Source organism: Heterodontus francisci, chromosome 17 (genome assembly GCF_036365525.1).
Source record: "Heterodontus francisci isolate sHetFra1 chromosome 17, sHetFra1.hap1, whole genome shotgun sequence".
Lineage (NCBI taxonomy): Eukaryota > Metazoa > Chordata > Chondrichthyes > Heterodontiformes > Heterodontidae > Heterodontus > Heterodontus francisci.
In genome coordinates this window covers 20481428-20507250 of record NC_090387.1, presented here as the reverse complement: position 1 = coordinate 20507250, position 25823 = coordinate 20481428, and positions in this window count along the sequence as shown.

The window sequence follows — 25823 nt, the reverse complement described above, 5'->3', positions numbered from 1 at the left end:
TCGTTAGCAGCGGAACAAGCATCAAAAATCTCCCCCATAGTGCATTACACGGTTAAATATTTCAATCGTTATAAAGCAGCTTATTCCCCCAACTTATAAGCAACACCACAAGAGATCCAGAAGTTTAATCCATTGTGAAAGTAGGGAGCATTACGTACAATCTTCTGTACCACAAAGTGGACATTGTCGCATCTTTTAGCCGCATTAACCTTTTTTTGCCATATTTTCTGTCATATTTTGACCATTTATATTTAATGGTTTGTTTTTCTGCTATTTTTGTGGATATCCTTTGAGTTGGAAAAATAAGACACAAGTAGACGATAAAATTATTCATGGCGGTGAGCGAATTTCCTCAGAATTTCTGCCTCTCTGACACAGTAACTACCCGTGTAAACAGGGCTACTGTCAACCTTACTCCAAAGTTATGCCAATGGAGTAGGAGAAGCTCTGAGGAAATTTACCCCCCAGTAGTGATTATAAAGAAAAGTGTTCATACTTCAGCATAGTGCCACTATGTGCTAGTCTCCTGGGACCGCATTCCACATTTAATTTTGCATGCAGTGCTATTCTCTGACGGACACTGGTTACATGCGAAGCCGGTGAATGCAGCAGCAGTTTCTAAGAACCCGTCCCACCCCCAAATAGTGCTGCTGATGGCGAGAGGACTATCCATTAGCTGTGTCTCATTTTAGCCAGATTGTGTAGTGGAGGAAGGAACAGTACTCCAGACATGATTCCTTTCCACATTCCTTAAACATACATCTCCTGACTTCTGCAGGAGGAAAATCTGTGAATTCAAAAAGACGTATTGGCAAAGGTTTTAACAATTTGGAGTCAGATATTTTGCAAACCAAAAGAAATGTTTTATTTAGTGTATCAGTGTGACCTCTGTTTAATCTTTGGACATTGTGGTGACTATGGAATAACAAATAAAGTAGCATCGCCTTCACTTAAATAGAAAGATATGGATTACAATTCTGCTAACTTCTCTTGAATTATTGACATCAAAATGAGTATCATTTTATAATTTACTGTGATATCTATGATGTCTTGCTAGATATAATTACAATTTAGCTCAGAATTTTTTTTTAAATTGACTGGTCTCAAAATAATAATTCTCAGAAATCCTAATTTGAATTGGTATTTGTTTAAATCATGGGCATGGAGATTCCTTGGGCCCATCAAGGCAACGAAACAGGAAGCCTAGCCACCTTCCTTACAAATGGCCTCCCTGTGCCAAATTGCAAGGATGGGATCATTTCCATAGTTGGGATGAGCAGCACGAAGCTGTATACACACACAAGAAAGCTGGCTTCCCCATGTGTTGGTGTCAGTCAGAGTGGCATTCTGTTGGCAGATGGCCCGAACTAGGGCGGCTCTGAGGGCTGAAAAGGGCCCAACAGAAATAAAAAACAGCCAAAATTTCTTAAACGTGAATAAAAGCAAAATACCACAGATGCTGAAAATCTGAAATAAAAACAGAAAACACTGGAAACACTGAGCACGTCAGGTAGCATCTGTGTGGATAGAAACAGAGTTAACATTTCACGTGATAATCTGATGAAAGGTCATCGTCCTGAAACATTGGGCTGAATTTTTCCAGCTCGCCGCCGTCCTTGGCAGCAAGCTTCAAAAATGGCAGGGCGCACGCACGAGTGTTACACCACGGAGCCGCTGCGTTATTTAGCGCGGCGGCTCATTTAAATGGCCGGGGCGGACAACCCTCACCCCCTCCCCACCCCGATGACTTGGAGAGGATGGGTACTCCATCCCTGGCAACAGCGCAGGCACCACTACACAGGCACCTGTGCCATTTTTAAAGCCTTTACTGACATTTTTAATTTTTAATGCAACAGTGCATTTTAAAATATTAATAATAATTGCAGAAATCTTTCCAGCTCCTCTCCCACCTCCCCAATAGCCTTACATGTCATTCCTGACCTCTCCCCCAACAAAATACCTACCTTGAGTATCTGACCTTCCCCCCCACCCCCCGCCAAAGTTCAGAAAATTTTACCTTTACCCCTTCCCATCACCTCCTCTACCAATCAGGTAAGTTTTTTCCCTCTCCCCACCTCCCACACTGAAATACTTACCTCCTCCCCCCTCACCACCAGTGTCCCACATCGGATCTCTGTTCAGAGATCAGATGGAGCTGGAGTGCCAGCCTCCAATGGTAATATGGAAGCAGGACAGCCAGCGCGACGTGGTAAGTAATTATTCCTTGATTTTAATAAATTAACATGTTGTAATGATGGTCCCATTGCTGAGCGGCAAGGGGGCGCCACAATGCCTTGTCTCTGCCTGTAATATGGGGCGGGTCTTTCCCCGTGCTGAGGCCCGTGGCAGGCCTCTCCTGGAGGCATTTTCTGGGCCCCTCTGCCATGCCCCCTGACATTAAGGGACTGGTAAAATCCAGCCCATTGTCTTGGATTTTAACCTGGATGTGAGTTCTGTGACAAGGTTTGGGGTGGTGGGGTGTGGGTGGTAGGGCTGCGATGGGTTTGGGAAACCCCAAAGAGCAGGTTTTCTGAACGTCCTGCTGAATTTAATTGCAGGGAACCTTCAAATGGATATTGTGGAGGGCCACCTTAACAGCTGTAAGTGAAGGTCACTAGAGGAGGTGATGTCATGTCACTTGTGACCAGGGAGTTCTGGGTGTAGCCCGACAGAGTGAGATGTGTTTAGATGTGTTCATACAGTTTGTGTATATATGTTCCAGTTAAGTATAATAAAAACCCACATTTTCTTTGGATTTTACTTGTAGTCCTGTGAATCTTACAATAGTTCACACACCAAAGGGATGAGTAATATTATATGGTGGCAGCGATGAGATATATTTTTCCAAAGACCACCAAATATTATATTGTGGCAACATTTGATTTTTTTCTGAAGAACACACCAAGAGAGAACAAGGAACAACTAATTGCCGACCTGGAGTGGCTGAGGATTTAGGCAGAGAGCAGTTGGCAGGAGACACCACTACACTGCAGTGAGCTAGGCTACAGACAGGACCCTGGCAGGTATTGAAACTCTGGGTACAGCAGGCAATTTGCCAGGAAATCAGATCTTTCACCTAATCTGGCAGTGGGTTAGAAAATTGGAAAAGCAGTAGCTGAAGACATTATTTGTTTAGTTTTCCCATTTTTGCTTTGTGGGTGGGGCCTAAGGCAAAAAGAGAGGGAAGAACTCAACAATGCCACTGGAAGTCCGCACCACAGTGAGAAAGCCAGATTGTGGCAGCGCCGGTACTGCAAGCTGCAGCTGGCTGCAGAGAAAAAAGAACTCTGTTAAAAAAAAGCTCATAGTTAAAAAAGGCCAGTCTGTGTAAACAAGCAACTGTTCACTCTGTTTCAAAAAAAATGTACTCTCTCACTCTTAAAAGGGGCAGGCCAGCAGAAAACAAATCTGTCTAAACAAGAAATAAAGAAGTTTGCCTTTTAAAAACCCTGTAAAAAGTCCTATGTTTATAAAAAAAAACAGGATCATTAAGCTAATGGTTTTCAAATATCCAGTTATAGATTGGAAGGTTCTGTTGAAAGGTCGCAGACCTGAAACATTAACTGTGTTTCTCTCTCCACAGGTGCTACAAGACCTGCTGAGTATTTCCATCACTTTCTGTTATTATTATAGATTGGAAGATGTTAGACATGGTATCTGTATTTAAACCAATCTAACAACGAATAAAACGATGTTTCCTGGATCAATAAGTGAGTGAACCAATCAAGATCACACTGGGCAACAAGGGTCAGCAACAGATCAATACATCAGGATTGTCAGCTGAAGATCAGAAGGAACCCAGAAAGCTATGGACATTCCTGGAGCAGCAACTGAAGGTGAAGGTCAATTTCCAAGTACATGGGTTTGAGCTTGTGACCAACCGGCAAAGGCAGGATGAGTCCATTGACCAGTTTGTTGCAAGGTGCTGAGACAAAGCTCAAGAATGCAACTTCGCAGATATCGAATTGTCAGAATGGATCATAGAGCTAGTAATCACATCTGCCCACTACAAGCCTTTCAAACAGACCTGCTAGAAAAGAAGAAAGGGCACACCATAGATGCACTACTCAATGATGGAAGGAAATTTGAAACCATCATGGCTGGGGGCCAACATTTACAAGTATTGGGATGGCTACAATTGGTATGGTAATCGAGGCTCAGAAGTCTGCTTAGCCATGTGGCAAATGTGGCCTGACTCACCCAATTCACAGTTGTCTGACATACCAGAACCAGTGCAAAGCTGTGGCATGCGAGGACATTGGGCAAGGCAGTGCAGAAGGCCAAGCTCAGATACTGCACACTGGAATTGTGGCAGATCACATGCAGAGAGAACGTCTATAAGACAGGATGGCAAATGCAACAAAAGGTATGCCAACACAAAACAAAACTCCAAGCAGGTACATCAGGTAAGCAGAGAGACAGATTGCCAGGAGGATATGGATGAAGAATGCACTCATGTGAACAGCGAGCAAGCATTCCACATAGTTAATTTGGATCAACATGTTGTTATGCAGGCCCCCACCTGCCAAGAATGAGACACATTAATTTTGCCACATGAACATTAATTTTTAAACTGTTACTGGAGTAAAGAAAGAACTTGTTTTAAAAAAGCCCACCAGACTCTTGACTGGAAAGACATTTGCATAGTAACAGACAGTGCTTAGAAAGGATAAAGGGGCCACTCCCTGATCCAATTTCATCCACAATGAACTTTTGATTACCAGACATTGAAGGTGGAGAGGCTAGCATTCCAGGTTAACTGCTAAGATGGCCAAATACACAAACGGACATGGTCAGATCAGTTTAGTCACATGACTGACTGGCTGTTGGAGTTAATTTGAATTTGAACTTGCCTCAAAGTTTTGAAACTCAGAAAGCTGTTTGCTCCTGGACGAGAAAAGACCTCTCTCCTGTCTGCTCTCATCTTGTTCTCACCAGCTTTAGAATCCATTGATCCAAGACACAGGAACCCCAAGAGAGAAAAGTCTCCTACAGTGAACAAGGTTTAAGAAGAATACTGGGCCCCAACAAAAAGCAAGAATTACCTACAAGCAAGAACTACCTACAAAAGGACTACATTAAGCTTGAAGCACAGTAACTAGAAACTCTTCAGACATTGCCTCAAACCTTTCCACATTATTTTGCATATCGCACATGCATGCTAGCATGGGGCGCGTTGTGTATGCGTAGGCGTTAACCGAATTAGAGTTTAAGTTTTAATAAATTTCACTTTTCGTCTTTAAACCTAAGAAAGCCTGGTTGTGCTCAATACTGTGCCTTATAACTGGAAAGCGGTGAACAAGGATTCACCAAGGGGGAGCTCAAAACACAGTGTGTTTAAAAATTTAACCCTGTTACAATAAGACCAGCTGAAGGCTGAGAAAGACCCCGAGAGACCTTTCTCACCTGGTCATAACAATATCAATGTTATTATGCAATCTGAGGCATTCGCCATGATCGGGATTAGATATTCGCAGAAGAGTGGTAAGCATAAGCTCAGAGTAAAAATCAACGCCGGAGCAAGTGCAAACATTCTGCCCCTCCATATACTGAAGGACATATACTTAAAGAAATGGGAATCTATGGTACAACCCACCAGAGCTAGAATGACTGCCTATATTGGTTCTCCAATCAAGTGCATTGGAACGATAACCTTACAGTGCAGCTATGGGAGCTCCGAATGCTATCACAAATGTTTTATATTGTAGACACAACTGGACCAATTGTCACAGGACTTCCAGTATGCCAAGATTTACGAATTGTCACAAGACATGAATTCAATAACGCATCGAAGATGGTAGAAAATATTCAGGTCGGGGTCAATCCATGTAAAGGATGACACAAAGGCTGGGATCCTTGACACAAAGAGGTGATATGACCGGGAGTCTCTCCTCAGGCTTCAGTTCATTGCAGTAAGTACCCAGACACCAGAGATATTGCTGGTAATTGGCTATGTTGCCAGTCATCATCTCTCTAAGTTTTCCAACATAAAGGATATATTTCTGTCTAAAGAAGGGAAGATGAAGACATCATCTGACAGAAAAGCAGACCCAGAATTGGCTCAGTTGAGAGTAAGACAGCATGTGTTGGGTACTTGATATCCTGCAGAGGTTGCTAGGATATGCAACCAGCCTAGATCGTACGAGGTCAAGACACCCAATGGTGCGATTCGCAGATGGAACTGAAATCAACTCAGAGAGCTGTACAACAACACTGCATGTGACAACCCTGCGGCATCATGGACACTTTCAAAGACAAAGTCTGAAGATGAACGTACAGAGGCTACGAGCACAGAGGAAGAATATGCTAACCAGATTTCTGAGTCATCAGGGTCTCAGAGGAGTCATCAAGATGAGCTCTGCTCTAGGAAGAGATCTACGATACCAAGATTGGGATGAATAAGGAAACCTCCTCTACGTTTTAGAGAGTGCAAAACTTACTTACTTGTAAATAACGTTTTGTTTTAATTATGTAGTTTTGTTTTAATCAATTAGTCTGAACTGCAACATCATTCTATATTGTACATACGCTGTAATATTTGGAGAAAAGGGAGATGTTGTGGGACCACCTTAAGAAGGTCCTATCTTATGAGCTGTCAGTGAATGTCACTGGAGGAAGTTACACATGACCAGGGAGTTATGGGTGTAGCCCGACAGAGTGAGTTATGTTTAGATGTGACTCATGCGGTAACTGTTTGTATGTATATGTTCCAGTTAAGCATAATAAAAGCCCACTTTTCCTTTGGATATTACTTGTAGTCCTGTGAATCTTAAAATGGTTGACATACCAAAGGAAGAAGTAATATTGCAATGAGGTATTCCAATTGCGGAGGGGTGGGCGGAGGGGTGGGTGGAGGGGGGCTGGGGGGTGATGGCGCTCTGGATCACAGTGTGGTAATGTCCGGATGATGAAGGGACTCTGCTGGTGGATGGGGATCAAATGGTGGTCAGGATGGAGTAGCAGTTGGTGGTTGGGCGGAGCAGTTGGTGGTCAAGAGGGTTAGATGGTTGTCGGAGGGGTCAGATGGTGGTTGGTGGTTGGGGGGTAGTAAGTGGTGGTTGGGGCGGGGGTGTCCCTATCATGAGGTGGGGGGGGTGCGGTGTTGGATGATGGTCTGGAAAGGGATCCAAATGTGGTCAGCAAGGAAGTCTGAAGGAAACACTCCAGTTCCCCCTGGGCCATAAATAGTGCTGTAAAACACTTACCTCATTCAGCTTTCTTGCCTCCTTTAAGCAGTCGAATTTCCAGAGGCCTAGGAAACCTGGCTGCCTGTGGTTAAAAATAGAATGACTATTAAAATGCAGCATGATTGTTATATTTAAATGATCGATCTTGCGAGTGGATTGGTTATCAGCTCTTGTCCTGCCTCCGTTAAAAACAGAAATTGGCAGATTCGGTTCCTGTTTCAGATTTCTTGCATTTTAATTTCTGACACGACCCCAAGACACCGTTTTTTGGGAATTCAAATTCATCCCATTAACAATGTTTCTCTCTTCACAGATGCTGCATGACCTGCAGCATTTTCTGCTTTTGTTCCTTAAGTGCTCTGAGGGAAGCAAATTGCCAGAATTTCAATGGGAATCAATTCCCTCCGGGATCAACTACTTCTTTCTTGGGCAGGCCTGGGGCCTTTTCAAGGCCCAACATGAGACCGATAATCGCAGGCTCCGCTGAAACGATGGGCTGAATTTTATCAGTGTGCCACGCTCCACAGCAGTGAACTATAAAATCGGCAGCCTTCCGACACAGAAGTGCCCATTTAAATGGAGGGGGCAGAGCGGCCACCCCTGATAACATAGAGGGGACGGCCGCCCCGTCCCCTGCAATAACGTCCGGTGCCACGGGCGCCGGCGCCATTTTTAAAGGACTTCAAGCCCTTCAGGTAAATTTAAATGTTTAAAGCACCGTAACAAAATGTTTATTTCAAATAAAAGATTAAAACATGGAGGCCCTTTCCCAACCCCCACAATGATGTTTTTATCGCCTGATGTGTTTGGAATGTATTTTAGTCCCAGCACAAACTTCCCCCCCCAATCTCACCACAATAGCCCTTCAGCCCCTTTTCACCTTCCCAACAGCCAATGATTATTGTTTTTCTTGCTTCCCCCCGCCCTGATAATTTGACTCCTCCCCCCTCCACACCAGTGTCTCGCCTCGGAACTCCGTACGGCATTCCGAAGGCGCACGAGTTGCGGCCGGTTGCTGCAAAATTGGCATGGGTCAGCCGCCAGCGGCAAGTAAGTTCACCTGCATTTTAATTAACCTCATTTTAATATTTTAGTGAAAGCCCTGCCTCTGCACCGAGGTCTCTGCGCCACCACTAATATCTGGCAGGGTTTTCTCGGCGTTTTGGGTTGTGATGGGCCTCCCCGCCACAATCCACGATGCCTAGGCGCTGGTAAAATCCAGCCTGATGCTTCCAATCTGATGGCACAGAGGGCAGAATTCTTGGAGTAGCTCCGGGATAGCCCCAGGCTTGCTGCCCAACTCTCTGTCAGACGGAAAAGAAGCAGGCGGAAAACTTGGCTATTCCCCCAAACGGAATTTAGGACGCAGCATAAATGGGGCACATCCGGGTTCCACCCAAATGCTTGATCCTTTTCCTGGCTGCCCTCAATTTTTCCACCCTACCCCAGCCCAGGGATTTCAGCACCTATATGCTATTTAGGGAGGACAATGTTATCTCTATATTCATATTTGGTTGAGTGAATCAAGTAATTTATGACTTTTTTTCACTTTTCGAATACTATATTAACATCTGTTTTCAACTGGTAAATGTTCACATCCCTGAACAGGGCGATAATATTTAAAAATATGGCACAGACATAGAAGTGGAGCATAATCTGCCAAGGTCATAGAGTCATAGAGTTATACAGCACAGAAACAGGCCCTTTGGCCCATTGTGTCCGTGCCAGCCATCAAGCAACTATCTATTCTAATCCCATTTTCCAGCACATGGCCCGTGGCCTTATATGCTATGGCGTTTCAAGTGCTCACCTAAATATTTATTAAATGTTGTGAGGGTTCCTGCCTCTACCACCCCTTCAGGCAGTGTATTGTTACATTGATATCCTGGACTTTTCATTCAATCACCTTCAGTTTCAATTGAATTCATTGAAATTCCAGAAAGTGCACGTTTTTTTCGATTAGTTTCCATTTTTGTTTTATTCAGCGTTATGAACAAGTAACGTGACAAAGCGATAGGTTTTCCACAATAAAATTCAAAGTCATCAACTTGAAACATTGGGCCTCACTTTAACTTATTTTAAATGGATGGCTTTTGAATGAATTAAAATCTCACTCAATAAATGAACACTCTCCACAAATGCTGCCTGATCCGCTGAACATTTCCAGCATTTTCTGCTTCTATCTCAAATTTTTATTTTACTTTTGATTTAGAGATATAGCACTGAAACAGACCCTTCGGCCCACCAAGTCTGTGCCGACCATCAACCACCCACTTATGCTAATCCTATTACCCTCCCACATCCCCACCTTCTCTCAATTCTCCTACCACCTACCTATACGAGGGGCAATTTATAATGGCCAATTTACCTATCAACCTGCAAGTCTTTGGCTGTGGGAGGAAACTGGAGCACCCGGCAAAAACCCACACCGTCACAGGGAGAACTTACAAACTCCATACAGGCAGTACCCAGAATTGAACCTGGGTTGCTGGAGCTATGAGGCTGCGGTGCTAACCACTGCACCAAATTATTTATATGTTTGATGTGTAGAAAAATGTGAAAGCCATAAGTTCAAAAGCTAATCTGTGTTATGTTGTATTATACGTATAGACAGCGATAGTTGCAGCTATTTAATTAATTGTTTTTCTCCTTATAAAAGTCAGCAGCACATCTATACCCTTCAGTTAAATGATTTTAAACATTAGAATTACCTGCTGGTATCACACACTCATATTTTGTTTCTGTGCTTTAATATTGTTGATGAGTGCTAGCCTGGGTCTAGATATTTTGTGTAGAATTTACTCAGCAATTTACTCTTAAGCTACCTTTGACCAGTTTTACAGTGTAAACATAAACATAAGGGAGGAATGGCAGACACAAATAAGTTTAAACATCTCTCCTCAAAAAATTTAGGATAATATAACAAATTAGGTAAATCCAGTTCCTTTTAGAAGTTGTTACTGATAGATAACAAAGCCATAAACTAAAGTTACCACTAATATCTGAAAATGTCTCTGTGGATTTCACAGGCATCCAATGAATAAAATATTTGAGATCATAATGATAAAAGTTCACTATGGAACTTGATGTTATGTGTTATAATTTTTAAATTTTTTTTATTTCACTGACTTAACTTTCAACATTAGTTCTAGATTATTATATAACAAAAACTTTTGAAACCTTATTGAACTGTTCCATCCAAACAAATCATCACCTACAGAATTGTTAACTTCCATATATGATATTCCAAGTAACAGCTTTTCCAAGGCTATTTAATTTATTGCCTTTCTCTTTGTAAAAATAGGTAGCACATCCCTACCCTTGATTTATCCTGTTGTTCTCCCCTCCTTTCCCCTCTTTATTTGGTCAATCCTACAAAATGACTATCTTGCCTTCCTGTATCAGTTCTCATGGAGGGTTTCATTTGAAATGTTAAGCTCTCTTTTCCCTCTCATTGGCTAACGGACCTGCTGTAGATTTCCAGCATTTTCTGTGTTTTCTTTCCATATCTGGAACAGTGGTATTTCTGTTTCTCTTGAATGCTTGTCTTGCTTGGGAAACTTCTTGTTCAAGTGTAAATGTACCGCAAAATGTGGCAATTATTAACAAAGTGCAAACAGACTATTGAAGGTGAAAATGTGATACATGAGGAGAATTTTGAATGCATGCATATTCAGTGCTATCTTTACATTTTTACATTTACAAGGACCCACGACTAAACCGCTCCTCTCCATCAGTCTGCGTATCACTTTGCATGCAACTGTTTCAAATAACTTGTGTCTTAAGTAAAGATTGGCTTGAAGGCTTACCTCAGTGTAGGTAAAGCAAAATAAATTTTGGCTGTTGATTTTGGCAGTCCTCTGTCATTTCTAGCATAGCTAAGGTAAAGAGTAATGTTTAAAATCTGTGTGCAGTAATACCAGGGAAACTGTAGAAGCAGCAACTGCATATATTTAGATGCCGAAACAGTGGCAAGCAGCAATATGCCCGTACCTGTGCTGGTCATCTGATCAAAAGTCTACAGGTTAAAAAATTGATGGGGAAGGACAGAACCAGGAGACTGGTAAAATAAAGCAAGGGGAGAGAGAAGGTAAAGCTGAGAGATTGCAGTTATGAGCCAGAAGAGAAAATAGTAGGAAAAAGAGAGAAAACAAAAGCATTGTAGATAAAGTAACAGTGGGGATATGGAAATACGTAATGTGATGGAGGAATAATCCTGGGAAGTAAGGGAGAGACATATTTTAATAACTGGATCAAATAAGAGTCTTGGATTATAATGTGAGAGAAGTGTAATTTAACATAAGCAATGTCAAGATTATGCTTACAGCATTGTTCCTAGTGCAGTAACCCCAAGAATAAGAGAGAAAGAAAGAAAGAAAGAAGTGTGAGAAGGATATTCTCTGAAATTCAACATCCATTGCTAAAGCACCATCAGTTTACCATTTCAAATGTAGTCTGAGATGGGTGGCATTGCATTTATGAGTATTCTCCTCTTGACATTTCCATCTTACCATATTCCATCAAGTGCTCAGCAGCACAACCTTTGTAGAAGTGAATTGGTCATAAATAGAGAATAGAAAATCTATCTGCTTACCAGTGATCACTTGATGAGTCCCAAAATGTCAAGGTACAGAGATAGCTAAAATTGTAAAGCAAGTTGAACGTTGATATGACAGGTCTGGGGACAGGTTGCCTCCTTTCCTTTAGAATAATTTGGAAACTTAAAGAAAAGAGAAAATACAGTAATATTTGAAATCTTAAGCATTTATTGAGCATTCAGAGCAGAGATATTATTCTCTGACTGTCAGCAGCAAGAGCCAGTTACTGCATGTTGGTTCCTGGCAGAGGGATAATTCTGTTCTTTCATTCAAAGATAAATCAATCATAAAGTATATTGCATCTGCACTGGATTTCATACACAAGGCAGTAAAAGTGTCAGAAACCCTCCCACAATCACTATTTTCGACATACTTTACAAACATCTGAACTCATTAATAATATTATTTGCCAATCTGAATAAAGCAATATTAAGCAACACAATGCTAGTTTACGAATATATTACGTAGACAAGAACACTCCCAAAACCTGAAATAACATTTTTTTAAATCATAAAAGTTTTACGTATATCGTCCCTGGAGGAATACTGCAGTTAATCCTTAAGGAATGCATGCTTGGTAAAAACCAACCATACGATTCAACTGTGAAAATTGGAACACAGCCAAATTGACACTGCAATTAAATTACCAATGTTAAATATTACTCAGAATTTCAGGTAGGTCTGAACCTCAGTACAAACCTCAGCAATTTTTACTGCATTTTGACTGCCTTTTTATTCTGCATTCACAGTGAAATTTGTTTAACCAATGTCCTGGAGTAAAAATCCTGAATTACTCTATTATGTCAAGAATCTAAGTGAAATACGAACAAAACTTAAGTTTACACTGGTAATTTAAGATAATGAATTGAGTTGTCCTTTTGGTTTACAGATGCAAAACCTAACCACTCAAAAGGATAGAGACTTTTTTCAATGCTACAGGATTCAGCCATGAATATAAAAAGCCATATAATGGGAGTTATTTTTGGCTATTTCCTTTCTTGGTCCCTTATCTCTGTTTCGAATTACAGCATATTGCTACAATGCTACACAGTTCCTGTATTTTGTTTATGATATGGAAATGGAAGGTGTGTGAAACAAGATAAATTGGAGATCCTGTGAACTTTGCCAGAGTCATATATGTAAAAGCCAAAATTACCAATTGTCAATCTATGCAGAAAAGGAAATTCATACCATTCTTAGCACCTGGTAGTGCACCAATGTGACATTCCTACTTCCTGTGTTTTTGGCAGCCTTTTTTGAGCGACATTGCCAATATAGGACTAAAGAATTCTTAGCGTCTGATCCTGGCAATGCCAAGAATGCATGGCACAAAAAGCTGCAGTCCTGGCCCACAATTTTGCATCCATTAAAGTAAATGGATGGAAAATCACGGTTCGGCATACTTTTGCTATCGATCTTCCTCAAGTGAGCTCTCAATGCAAAGAACACATTGCTGGCCTGTAATTTAGTCTGCTCACTCTGTCTGCAACCAATGAAGATAGTGACCTGCAGCATGTAATTCTGTCAGAAATCACCAACATGTGCTTCCCTTTGGTGAAATTATGGGCTGAATTTGGTGGCTAGGCTGTAGGCCCTGATGTCTTGACCTGAAGCGGGTGCCGCATTCGAGTTCAGGGGTGGATATTCCTTCAAGTGCTCAGCAGCTCACTCATTGTAGAAGTGAATTGGTCATAAATAGAGAATAGAAGATCTATCTGCTTACCACTCTTGACTTGATGAGTCCCAAAATGTCATGGTACAGATCTTCTGGCGGCCAGCCAATTAGCAGTAGCGAGGCGCGGGGGATGTCCAAAGAGAGGGCAGAGGTGGGATCCAAGGTGAGGGAAGCAGCATCAGGTGACACCGCAGCAGGTGTTGATGCCATATATAAAGGGCTACCAGCTTTGCATTTTCTGGTGACTGCTTTTCCTGCATTTAATGGTGATTGCCTGCCTGCCTGCCTGCCTGCCTGGAAAGTTGAAAATTGAAAGAAAACCTGTGGCCACAATGGCGGAAGGAAGACCTTGGAAGGCCACACAGTTCAACAGTGCCTCCCTGAAGGCTCTCTCCTTCATGTTGCCAGGGAAAGGTGGGAGGTCCTCTTCCCCAGGGCCAGAGGAGGAGACCGCCACCCCCCCCCCCCCCCCCCACCCCCGCCCCCCTCACCAATCAAGCAAGCCTGCACTGGAGATTTGCAGAGGAGTTCAGCATCCATGGGGTCAACTCCAGAACCTGGATCCTTTGGGCATGTGTGTCAATGACCTTATTCAGTCTGCTAAGCGTGTGGGGCTTGCGTGTGATAGGATGCGTGTAGTGGAGAGGGAGTGACTGGCCAGTCAGTTGCGAGGTGATCAGGAAGCACCCTCCACCACTGCAGACTCTATCATGTCGATAGGTACCTGTTCGCCGTTAGATTCGGGCACACCACCTGGTGAGCACAGCATAAACGACGGACGGCAGCTGACGGCGACTGTGACAGCCGAGGCCACTGACAGTAGGAGGAATGTGGGAGGCCAGGCCGATGCTGAGTCCCAGGCTCACGTCATGCCTTTGGGGTCATCGACAACCTGGCAAATGCTGCAGCAGCAGTGTGAGGTCAGGGAGCATCTGGCAGAGCTTCTAGAGGCTGTGCACACCCATGTCTCTGACATAAGCATACATGTTTTCCTCCATCACTGTCTCCCTCCCTCTCCCACCCTCTCTCTCTCTCTCTCTCTCTCTCTCTCTGCCTCTCTCTCTTTTTTCTCCTTCTCTCTCTCTCCCACCTTCTCTCTCTGCCACCCGTCTCTTTAAAAAGAAATCGGAACCCGCAGGAAAACCCCGAACCTGTCCGAAGATTGGAAGTGCTGCGCATGGTCTGAACACCTGTCAGCTGTGAAACTGACACTTGCGATTTTATTTTTAAAAGCTGATCTATAAAAGCCAATGGGAAACTTTTCATCCATGAAATTACCAGTTACGGACCTCAAAATCTTTACCAAGGACACTGGTGTCCGTGTACGGACACGTTGCCGACCCCTGCTCCTCCACATCCTTATCGGTGGAGGAGGAATCGCAATCTAGGATATCCTCATTTTTCAACACCTCCCCACTCTGCAGCGTCAGGTTCTGCAGAACACAGCAGACCACCACAATACGCGAGACCCTCACTGGCTCCACCGGATCGATCAAGGCACCTGAATCGTATCTTTCGATGCCCTATGGCCTGCTTGATGGTCACTTGGATTACCCCATGGCAGGTGTTGAACGTCTCCTTTGCATCTGTGCATGGATTGCTCACAGCCATAAATAACCATATCCTCAATGGGTAGTCCTTGTCTCTGACTGTCCATCCTTGAAGGCGTGGTGGGAGGGGGTGGGGGTGCAGGGCACTGATATGGCACCTGGGACTCCCAAAATATGTATGTGTCATGGCTGCTGCTCTGGAACCGTGCACACACCTGAAGGATCCATCTGCAGTGGCGCAGACCAGTTGTACATTGAGCGAGTGGAAGCCCTTCTTGTTGATGAAGGCTGCTGATTGGTCTGTGGGAGCCTTTATGGCTGCATGCATGCAGTCGATCATATCCTGCACCTGGGAAAATCCAGAGCGGGCCCCAAACCCAATGGCTGTCTCAGCTTGACTGTCTGGATTGGGGCGGTAGCACACATCGTTACTGGCCCTCTTGAAAAGGGCATTAGGCACCACCTTGACTGCAAGATCCCACTCATATCTCCAGTGGATCCCTGGAACAATCTGGAGGTGTAGAAGTTCAGTTCCATGGTGATCTTCAGCGTCACTGGCATTGGGTTTCCACCAACTCCCATAGGAGTTGGGTTTCCACCAACTCCCATGCAGTATGGCACACAGATCAGTGATAGCTTCCCTGGAGAAATCAATCTTCAGAGACACTGCCGCTTATATATGTGCAAGTAGCTGAGCCTTGGACGGTAGACCCTCTCTGGAGGGTAGACTCTTCTGCATGCAGAAGGCTGTTTGCATGTCCCTCTGTGCCCTTCCCCCTGCTTCCCCTGGGGGCAGGCCCTCCTGTTGGCCCTAAGATTGCTGATCTCCTGCTGCCTGTGCCTGGACACCCTCTCTCCCTCCTCAACAGGGGCCCCGAAACCTGGATGAATGAGGCCCATGGCAGGTGGTATCTCTTGTGCAAGGCCTTTTATGCAAATGGATCCCCATCCCTTTCTCCCCACCCATTTCTTTTGCTCAGGCCCCCTGGCAGCATGAGCCTGCAGTGCTGGCACTTTATAATCCCTGTCATTTGCTGCTGCCCATGTTGCTCCAATCTCCCTGGCATGCCACATTGGCTCCCTTGATTGCTGCTGGAGAGATCAAGCACTGAGCCCCCATTTGCCTGCTGCCCCTTTTTATCAGGCAAGGCTCTGAAGTCCCGTTGTCCCCTTGCGCCATTAGTAAAATTCAAAAACCCCTGTAAAATTGCTCTCAATTGGGCAGTTAATTGCTTTAATTGCCTTCCAGCTGCATCAATGTATGAAGCCCACCCTCCATGTTGGCCGCCATCAGGAAAATGCGGAAATGACATGAAAACTTCGGTCTTCCATCCCAATTTTACAAACCCGACCCTCCTTTGAGCCTGTTCCCAAAGGGGGCCAAAAACTCTCGCCTACATATCATTGGAAGGGCTAGTTTTATCTCATTCACATTACAGTGCTAGCATTGAGGCTGCCTTTTGGAACATTGAAATTTCTGGAACAAAGAATACCCAGGTCCACCTAGTCCACCACCACTGTCAGAATTGCATGATACACCGATAATAGAATTGTTGCCTTTGACTGCAGTGCTGTAAGATAAATGCTGCTTTACTATCAAAAGTTGCTTAAGGGTGATTGGGATATGTGATTAGCAATTTTACCAGCTGTCTTGCAATTTTCTGCTTTTTTAAAGAAATAAGGGAATAAACTGAAGGATGACCTTTCTTTTGCACTCAAGTTTTTTTTCTGAGAAATGGTCTGTCCTGTCTTGAAAATGTCCTTATCAGTATGGGGCCCCCATATCAACTGTCAACTGTGACACAGTGGGTAGCACTCTTGCCTCTGAGGCATAAAGTTGTGGATGCGAGTCCCACTTGAGCACAAAAATTCAAAGCTGGAACTCCAGTCTAGTACTGAGGGAGTGCTGCACTGTCAGTGGTGCTGCCTTTTAGATGGGACATTAAGCTGAGGTCAAGTCTGCACTCTCACGTGGAAGTAAAAGATCCGAGAGCACAATCTTGAAGAAAAGCAATGGAGTTATCCTGGTATCCTGACCAATATTTATGACTCAATCAACATCACCAAAACTGATTATCTGGTCATTATCTTATTGCTGTTTATGGGAGCTTGCTGTGTCAAATTAGCTACCACGTTTCCTACAACAGTGACTGCACTTCAAAGGTATTTCATTGGCTGTGAAGTGCTTTGGGGCATCCTGTGGTCATGAAAGACATTATGTAAATGCAAGCCTTTCCTTCTATATATATTTATTTTTATAAAACACGTATATGTATATTATATATATATATACATGCTTATAGTATATATGTTGATCTGAATGTAAGGGCAGAACAAAGAGATTGTCAATGATATTACAAATCACATTAACCATTCAGTGCTTCTTGCCCTAATAGAATTTAGGCTTCTCTTAAAGACTGGTTTTACACCACCCCATTTTCCTGATTTCTCCCTGTACCCCTTTGCATTCTTTGTATTTCAGTAATTTTCAATGTTGCAATTCACTTATAATTGGAATGAAATTTCAACACCCCATCATGATTCTGCCCGTGTTTCATGCCTGAACATTTCTACAGTACTGTGCAGTGGTCATCTAAATATTTTATCTTTGGCAGTAGTGAAATCCAAATCTCTGATCAGTCAGTACAGTTGTAAAGAGCATAACTACAATATTGTTATGACCAGGTGAGGAAGGGGTCTCAGGCTCCCCTCTCGCCCCTTCTCTGGTTTGGCCATAACAGGCTTTATTTTTTTAGTTTACCACCTCTGTGAGCCCTTGCTCACTGCACTCTAATTACAATTGCAAATAAACCAATCAGACAGGTTTTCTTGAGTTTTAAATAAGAAAGATGTAAGTTTATTAACCTTCTCACTCTAACCCGGCTAAAATCACTAAAATACACAATGCATCCACGCTCACATGCACACGAGAGGCACACACACACATACAAATAGATACAGGAGGGAAGAAAGAATTGGGAGGTTGAAGTAGAGTTGGTAATAAATGGAATACAGATACTCTTCTTAATGTCCTTGATATAATGCTCTCAATTGAAGTTAAGGTCCTGCAGTCCTCATAGGGGCCACATGCAAAATTTTAGGCTTGCTTCTCTGGTACCAGAAGGCCAAAGAGAGGCTTTGTCTGTAGTCTTGAAGCGTAGAAGCTGCCACCATGGTTTTCCTGGGATTTTACTAGAGAGGGAGACAGAGAGAGATGTCTTTCTCTTGAGCCTCAGAATTGCAGTCTTTTGTTCACACTGAGGCACAATTCAAAAAACCTCAGTGTTACCAGCAGGTATGTTATGTGACCATCTCTTTGTTTGAAACAGCAACTTCTAGAAGGGTCTTTGAACTTCAGAGTCCATCAGACATATTCAGTAAGGGGGAGTTTGGCTCTTTCAAAGTCAAAAGGAGTTGGTCACCACTATTGCCAAGACCAATCTTGCTAATTGAATCAGGGAGCAGTCCCATTGTCTCTGTATCCGCAGTATTTTGCTTTTATTTGCTTTTATTATCCCACTGTCTCTATATTCAGCTGTCTTTCAGCCAGCCCTTGTCTTCTCAGAATGCAAATGTGCGACCATCTTTTTAGCTGTTCAGTTCTGCTTTTTTCTTTTAGAAAGTCATTTGTACTGTCCAGTAAAAGATTCAAGCAGTGTCCCATATGATGAAATTAAATGTTTCCATTTGGCAGGTGTGATTGTCATCACAATATAAAGTGGAAATTTGTATTTAAAGTATTGGTGGGAAATCAGGGTGTTCATGATCATGCTTAGGGCAGGTAATTATGTGAAGAGTTATTAAAAATAGAATAATAGATGAATTACAAGTCCACTGCAGATGGCTCGAGATATAAATATTTAGTGGCTGTTGTGAATATGGAGAAGTACAGGCCAGATTTTGCAGTCGGTGGAAAAGTGATGGCACTTGCCACTGACCTCGAAGAAAGCTGCCCACAAAGATCTAGTGAACTCCATGGATTTCACCTGTCACAAAATTAATTTCATTCTGGTGCCATCAAGAGGGGATCTCTGGTGTCCAGCAAGAGTGATGGTGGTGAGTAGGCTAAGTAGCCAATCACATTGAAGAATTCTCACAGACAGAAACCAGGAAGTAACAAGCAGGTTTTAGCCTTCACTTTTTATAATTTTACAGAAAATGAAATAACGTTTAGAACATAAATATGGGATTAAGGTAGAAGCTGAAATATCATAAACAAATGTTAATAAATAATTTTTCATTATTTAAAAAAAATCTGTGGAATTCTCATCATGGAATGGAGAAATTTGACATTCCACAAACATTAGGTTTTCAGGGCCAGAGAGGTTGTTCAACAGTAATTATGACAGTACTCCATGAAAAAAACAGTTATACCACATTCAACAAGATAGAACTTTTTGCAGTGACAATAATAGCATTAAAAATGGAAGACCATGTCAGTTCAGTGAATTTTATTTGATTTCCATCAACAATGACTTTAACAGCACATGCTGTGGAGAGCATGGAGTCACAGTCAGCAACTTATGGATTTCCACATTTAATTGCGCATGTGTGGATGCTAGAAGTTGCTGTTAGTTTCACAAAGTAATGATGGTGACTGCTGACAGTTTCATCATCATTGCAACTGCAAAACCCTAACCATAAATACTGCGACTTGAGAATCTCAGTTGCTTATTCAGTCTGGAACACAAGGGCTGAGATGCTATACTAATCACTACCACAATATCTAATGATAGCAGCACTCTTACTGAGTTTCCAAGAAGCAGCAAATCAATCTTACTATTCATAATGTGACTTTCCAAAGCAACCCTGCATTAAGTAGCTATTCCAACTGGAATATTCAGTCAAGCATTGAAGGAATATAAGGTCATATCACCCATGAGACTTAAGCAGATTTATTCACATAGAAAGTACTTCAGTCCTTTAGGGGTATTGTACATTAAACAAGAACCCCAGATCAGCACATTTTCAAGAAGAGATCCCCTCTAATTGCCTCAATTTAGGCAAGTTATTACAAGTGTTGCCTTCATTATGAGCTTCCCCAGCCATTAGCCCTCTCAGCTACTGGTTCACAGAAACCAACTCTTCTCCAGTCTGCAACAGATTCTGCGCAAAATAACCAGAGCCGATGCTTTCTGTGCAGTGCCCCCACTGAGAATTTGTCAATCACATCCCCTGCTGTTTTTTCCCTCTCCAAATGCCCTTATATCTCCATAGGAGAGAACATTTATAGCTGATCCCATCACCCACCCTAGCTTGGTGTGAAATCTTCCACGTGAACATTTGCTCCCTTAAGGATAAGTCTTCTGGAGTTAACATTTGCTCCTTTTGTGATCTTTCTGATACCAGTCACTGCTGCACTTGCTCGTTTTTCATACTGCAAAGCTAAAAGCATTCACTGCTCTCAAAATGTTCAATGCTCCTAACTCAACCTCTAAATCACAATGGCAAGAAGCCAGCAGGACAGAATTTATGAATTACCATAGCAACCGTAGGCCATAAACCCTGGACAGGGCATTTGTTGTCAAGGAAAATACCATAAAATCTCCTCATAAACTTTTACAGAATTTGCTAAAAGCCAGCCTTAGTCAGTTATTCATATCTAAAAATAAATAAAGTAGTAACAAAGAAATACTGTGAAACGTTTATGTATAAAAAAAACTTTCTAGCAGACAGTTTGCTTGTCCCATTACATTTCCTATGTCACACATTGGTGTCATACTTGGACTTCATTGCTCAAATGATGTATTCATAAAACAGCAACAAATCAGAATTAAACAGGGAGAGATCAGGCAGATCAAACACAAGTAAAGTGGGTAGGAAAATCTACCCATGATGAACTACTGGGGATTTATGAACGCAATGAATCAAGCATCAGTAATACAGTGCAATTCAACAATAAAAGAGCATGAACAGTGCCAACACAAATAATTTTGTTTGCCATCTTGAACTCTCACTGGCTAAAAAACTAAGTACAAAAAAGATTAAATTTGCCTTCAAAGTAGCATTTTCTGTGTTTAAAATATATTTAGCAGTGTTTTCTCTCAGAAGTTAGTGCTTCTCTGATAGCCATAGGACTAGAGTTTTTTTTTATTTTCCAAGAGACATTACTGAAAGCTGTAGAAATAACAACTACAACTCTTAGCAATCACCTGTACATAAAAGCCCTGCATGTCACAGTTTAGTTCAGTGAAAACACTCAGCAGAGAAACCATGAAGAATGCATCAGTATAATTTTCTGGAGGCAAAAATATGTGCAGCACTTGAAATAAGAGTGAAAAGCTGAGACAGTAATTATGAGTTTGTCTTAAATATTTCAAAACAAGTAGACCATACATTCCCGCAGTGTCTACATTTCAAACGTACTTCATTGGTTGTAAAGTGCTTTGGAATGTCCTGGGTCTTGAAAACCAAGGTATAAATGCAAGTCTTTCTTTTATTTCTTTCTTGGAACCTTCATTCCTGTAAGTTTTGATAGGATAATTATTTTCAAGAGCTCATTTTTTACAGACAGATAGAAAAACAGAGATGTGTGTGTGAAAGTATACGAGTATGTATGAATGAGAGGGAAGAATGACAGACAGATATCGCGAATGTGTGGGAAGGAAAGAGTATGAATGTGAAAGAGAAAGAGAAATTCGAAGACAGGAATAGAACATGAATGAAAGGCATACAGAGTACCAGATATAATGAAAGAAAGAAAGAAAATAGAAAGATGGAAAATATACAAAAAAAATAAAGACTTGTATTTAAATAACACCTTTCACAACCTCAGGATATTCCAAAGTGCTTTACAGCCAATGATGTACTTTCAAAGTGTAGCTACTGTTGTAAATGTAGGAAATGTGGCAGCCAATTTGCTAGCAACTAGGTCCCACAAACAGCAATGGAAACAATAACCAAATAATCTGTTTGTTTTCAGAGATGTTGGTTGAGGGATAACTATTGGCCAGGAGAACTCCCTCGTTCTTCTTTGAAATAGTGCCATTGAATCTTTATGCCCATTTATATATACACAGTAGAGAAGAGATAGAATTAAGGAGAGATTTATACAAAGGGAAAGAGAGAGTGAGAGATACTCAGAGGCAAACCCAGTTTTTTAGTTGCATGTTTTAAAATAGCTATGTCCTTGCCTCATTCATCCCACTGAAGATTGAAGTATGCTTCTGACAGGTGGCTATAACATGTGCTGCTACCATCAGCAGATTTAAAATTAAATTGCTGGCTATTAAAATGCATGCTGACTGTACAATCAGCTGTGACAGTAACCAGCTGGAAACTTGCTTCAATCAGGAGGGTTGAAAGAGGCAGAACAACGGTGCTTTAAAACATGTTGCTGATTACAGTTTCATGGCAAGTTATAAAACTGCATATCATCTGATTTACCACGAGCAATGACATGAAGGTCTACTAGTACTAAGAAAAGAGCAACATAGTATAAGGGCTTTCTTCTTCTTTGGCCTCCTTATCTCGAGAGACAATGGATAAGCGCCTGGAGGTGGTCAGTGGTGTGTGGAGCAGCGCCTGGAGTAGCTATAAAGGCCAATTCTAGAGTGACAGACTCTTCCACAGGTGCTGCAGAGAAATTTGTTTGTTGGGGCTGTTACACAGTTGGCTCTCCCCTTGCGCCTCTGTCTGTTTTCCTGCCAACTACTAAGTCTCTTCGACTCGCCACACTTTAGCCCCGTCTTTATAGGGCTTTAGCTGCAGCTTATTTGGTAGTACACCTGCCTCTAAATTCTAAGATTGTGGGTTCAAGCTTCCCACCAGGCCTTAAGCACAAAGTTAAAAACCTGATAGTCCAGTCCAATACTCAGGGATTGCTGAACTGTCAGAGGTGCCATCTTTTGGATGACACATTAAACTGAGGCACTGTCTGCCCTCATAGGTGGATGTAAAAGATACCATGGCACTATTTTGAAGAAGAGCAGGGGAGTTATCCCCAGTGTCCTGGCTAATATTTATCCCTCAATCAACTCCACATAAACAGATTACCTTGTCATTATCACATTTCTGTTTGTGGGAGCTTGCTGTGCACAAATCTCACATGCAGCAGGGCCTGGATAACATTCAGGCTTTGGCCGATAATTGGCAAGTAACATTCTTGCCACACAAGTGCCATGCAATGACTGTCTCCAACAAGAGAGACTCTAACCATCTCCCCTTCACATGCAATGGCATTACCATCACTGACTGCTCCACCATCAACATCCTGGTGGTTATCATTGACTAGAAAATTAACTGGACCAGCCATATAGATATTGTGACTACAAGAGCACGTCAGTGGCTGGGAATTCTGTGGCGAGTAGCTCAACTCCTGACTCCCCAAACTCTGTCCACCATCTACAAGGCACAAGTCAGGTATTATGACTGGGTGAGGAAGGGGTCTCAGGTTTCCCTCTAGCCCTTTCCTGGTTTGGCCGTAACAGGGTTTATCTTTTAAAACACAGTGATTTTAGCTTACCACTTCAGTGAGCCCTTTGCTCACTGCTCTCTAATTGTAATTGCAAATGAACCAATCACACAGCTTTTCTTAGTTTAAACAAGAAAGATGTAAGTTTATTAGCCCTATCACTCTAACTCGACTAAAATTGCTAAAATACGTGACGCAACCACGCTGTCATGCAAACAACAGAAACACACACACAAATAGATACAGAGAGGAAGAAAGAATTGGGGGGTGGTTGAAATAGAGTTTGTAAAAGTCCTCAGTAAAAGTCCACAGATACTGAAGCAGTCCGTGTAGAAATGCAGCAAGACTTGGACAATATCCAGGCTTGGGCTGATAAGTGGCAAGTAACATTTGTGCCACACAAGTGCAGGCAATGACCATCTCCAACAAGAGAAAATCTAACCATCTCCCCTTGACATTCAATGGCATTACCATTGCTGAATCCCCCACTATCAACATCCTCGGGGCTACCATTGACCAGAAACTGAACTGGAGTAGCCATATAAATACTGTGGCTACAAGAGCAGGTCAGAGGCTAGGAATCCTGAGGCAAGTAACTCACCTCCTGACTCCCCAAAGCCTGTCCACCATCTACAAGGCACAAGTCAGGAGTGTGATGGAATACTTTCCACTTGCCTGGATGGGTGCAGCTCCAACAACACTCAAGAAGCTCGACACCATCCAGGATAAAGCAGCCCGCTTGATTGTTACCCCATCTACAAACATTCACTCCCTTCGCAACCGATGCACAGTTGCGGCAGTGTGTACCATCTACAAGATGCACTGCAACAACGCGCTTTCCAAACCCGCGGCCTCTACCAACTAGAAGGACAAGGGCAGCAAATGCATGGGAACACCACCACCTGCAAGTTCCCGTCCAAGTCACACACCATCCTGACTTGGAACTATATCGCCGTTCCTTCACTGTTGCTGGGTCAAAATCCTGGGACTCCCTTCCTAACAGCACTGTGGGTATACCTACCCCAAATGGACTGCAGCGGTTCAAAAAGGCAGCTCACTACCACCTGCTCAAGGGCAATTAAGGATGGGCAATAAATGCTGGCCTGGCCAGCGACGCCCAAATCCCATGAATGAATTAAAAAACAAATGGAATTCAGTTACTGGGCCGTATTGTCCTTGTGGTGTTCTCGCTGGGGCCCGATGCATTATTTCAGACTTGCCTCGCTGGTACCAGAAGGTTGAAGATATGTTTTGTCCATAGTCTTGAAATGGAGAAACTTCCACTGTGGTTTTTTCTGGGACTTTGCTGGAGAGAGAGAGACAGAGCGAGAGAGGTCTTCCTTCTCTTTGGTCTTCAAACTGCCGTCCAATTCTGGGCGCCACACTTTAGGAAAGATGTGAGAGCATTGGAGAGAGTACAGAAAAGATTCACGAGAATGGTTTCAAGGATGAGGAACTTCAGTTATGAAGATAGATTGGATAAGTTAGGACTGTTTTCCTTGGAGAAGAGAAGGCTGAGAGGTGATTTGATAGTGGTATTCAAAATCATGAGGGGTCTGGACAGAGTAGATAGAAAAAAACTGTTCCCACTCGTGAAAGGATCGAGAATGAGAGGGTAGAGATTTAAAGTATTTTGTAAGAGAAGCAAAAGTGAGATGAGGAAAAACTTTTTCACACAGCGAGTGGTTAAGTTCTGGAATGCACTGCCTGAGAGTGTGATGGAGGCAGGTTCAACTGAAGCATTCAAAAGGGAATTAGACTGTTGTATGAAAAGGAAGAATGTGCAGGGTTATGGGGAGAAGGCGGGGGAATGGAACTGAGTGAATTGCTCTTTCAGTGAGCCAGTGCAAGCATGATGGGCCGAATGACCTCCTTCTGCACTGTAACAATTCTGTGATTCTGTGATTCATGTACTTAACAAGCTTCCCGTTAAATGTAGAGTTAAATGAACTGACCCGAAACGTTAACTCTGCTTCTCTTTCCACAGATGCTGCCAGACCTGCTGAGTGATTCCAGCATTTCTTGTTTTTTTTTCAGATTTCCAGCATCCGCAGTATTTTGCTTTTATTCCCGTTAAATGTATCTAAGCTAATTGCTTCAATCTCTTCTTGTGATAGAGATTTCCACATTCTAACCATTTGCTGAGTAAAGAAACTACTTAATTTCTTATTGGATTTATTATTAACCATCTTATATTTATAACCCATAATTTTGGACTCTCCAGCAAGTGGAAACATCATATCTACATCTACCCTATCAAACCCTTTCATAATTTAAAAAATTTCTATCAGGTCTCCTGTCAGTCTTCTCTTTTTCAGTCTTTGTTGATAATTTTACGCTCTCAATTCTGATATTATCCTTATTGATTTTTTTTTTACAATTTCTCCATTGATTCTATATT